Source organism: Morus notabilis, unplaced genomic scaffold (genome assembly GCF_000414095.1).
Source record: "Morus notabilis unplaced genomic scaffold, ASM41409v2 Scaffold825, whole genome shotgun sequence".
In the NCBI taxonomy this organism is placed as follows: domain Eukaryota; kingdom Viridiplantae; phylum Streptophyta; class Magnoliopsida; order Rosales; family Moraceae; genus Morus; species Morus notabilis.
The window spans coordinates 373,457-375,785 of record NW_010358062.1 but is presented as its reverse complement, the minus strand read 5'-3'; positions in this window follow the sequence as shown (position 1 = coordinate 375,785).

Sequence of the window (2,329 nt, the reverse complement as noted above, 5' to 3'; positions counted from 1 at the left end):
AGTGAATTGTTTTATTCAAACAGAATTATTAATTAAAACAATTCAACTTTGGTCCGATCCAATATAGATTTCACCATTAGAAACTATATCAATGTCTCCACCCATGGAGTCCCACCTCCGACGACCAAGACAAGCCATCTCCTTTAGGAAGTAGACAACATAACAATCTTAACATAAATAAAGCGTCCAACTTTATTCCCTCGATTGTGGATCATATGATTTAGACTATCATCTTTAGATTCTTGTCTTCCGCATGTTCTTTACATTACATGCATGACCTAAAGATTTAGAATGACAATCTCAGACTTTCAGTTTGCTTATCATACATTCATCTATTATGAACATAAAGAGGACAATACATAGATATATAAAATAAACAAATCTTTATTAATAGTCAAAATATCTCAAAGAATATTGTTACATTTATTCCTAAGGGCATAAACGCTAACAGTAAGACCGTTCGGTCCTTTGTAATCTTTTGAATTTAGTGGATTGATCACTGTCTGGGTGTGGCCCCACAGAGTAGGTGTGCGCACCGAACTGCGATATCATTTTCCGGTGTCCTTTTTATTTTTGCATGTTTTCAATTCTCTGCCGTGTTTTTGCTGGTTTAATTTCAACGTATCTGTCATCAGTGTCACAACCACTCTTTGTGACACCGACCGAAAAACGGACCTAACAGTAATGTTAGGAACACGAACTCCTATATCAACTCTTGTGTACCAACTGATATGGTATTTGAGTTGTCATCTTTTTATTGATAGATGCAATATCTTATTATTAATTAACTTAATGTGTTAATGAAAAATTAACTAAATGGCCTTTTTATCACTTTTTTTCATAAATGGCCAATCTCTTTTTATTTTATGAAAATGGCTGAATTATTTTTATTTTACGAAAGTGGCCTTTTTTTAAAGAATCGATCAGTGATTGACGCATAATTTATCAATAGTTTATTTATTGATTGAAATTGATTAATTACTAATTAATTTTAGTTAATTATTAATTAATGTTGATTAATAATGAAGAATTATTAAATTAAATTAATTAGTGATAGACTGCATTGACCAGTTAATAAAAACGACCAATAACATACCTAAATATCTTCAATTACTTGATTTACATATACCTAAAAAATGATCTGCCTTTTTGACTACCAAAAGTTGTACTTGATCTGCCTTTTTCATTTCCAATTACTTGATATCTACTAGGGCCCTAGCTGCACTTGTAGTGAAGACATTTTCTTTTTCTGGTCCGTGAAAAATCTTCAAGATATGAGCTAGAGAAGCTAATCTCTAGCTGAAAATAACTCTGTAAAAAGTGGACAAAACATACTCTTTTCTATAATACAATTCAAACTAGATTGACAAAAAAAAAAAAAAAGCTTAAGTAAAACAAAATTGAAGAACCAATTCTAACCATTCTGTAACAGTCCAATCAAAGCCGCAAGATAAAATGAGAATTTTTTGTAAGATTGCTTAAAATACGGCCAAAACCAGCTTTTCCAAATCATAGATCCATGCGAGTTAAAAATTTCCCAATACATAACACTGTTATTGATTTGACGGCCGAGAACAACAATAACATGCACAGAAATGGACAACTAGGGGATCACCATCCTTAACCTTTTGAATACCCGGAGAATAGATATTCAATAGAAAGAATGATAAAATCATGAGAAAATATATAATTAAAATTGGAATTATGTAAAGCATAAGAAAAAAAAAAGCACAAAAAATCCATAAATCAACAAGATTTAGTACCCAAAAAATGTTTATAAATTAAAAAAGAATTGATAAAACTACTTACAAGGATGTTTAGCTGAGGAACTTTTTCCTGTATTCCGACTTCCTAAAAATTAAATTACAATTAGTAAAAGTAATGAAATACTTAAGGAATAGAATACGTAAATGCATTATATATATATTACTATCTGACTTTTGATCTCTGATGCGAAAATTCTTAAAATAATCATCATCTCTATGCTTCAAACCGCCAACTAGAAGTTCACTCTCAACCATGAGAGCCGATTGTGTTTGCCATTAGATAAGAATGATCATTTAATAACAATTATTATGCTTAGTCATTTTATTCATTCATACGACATTGGAGGTAGAGTAAAGGTATGATTTACATATGAATATATAACATTTCAAAGGGATATTTATAACATGAAATGATTATCATGTTTTGTTTTATTTTTGGCGATATCTCAAATGGTCATTAATCATGGTTTTGGGGTTCGTATATTTATTCTTGGTTAATGTATCACATTAACTATAAGTTTCTTTAAATTTTATATTTTTTTTTATATATGCATGGTTTAGAG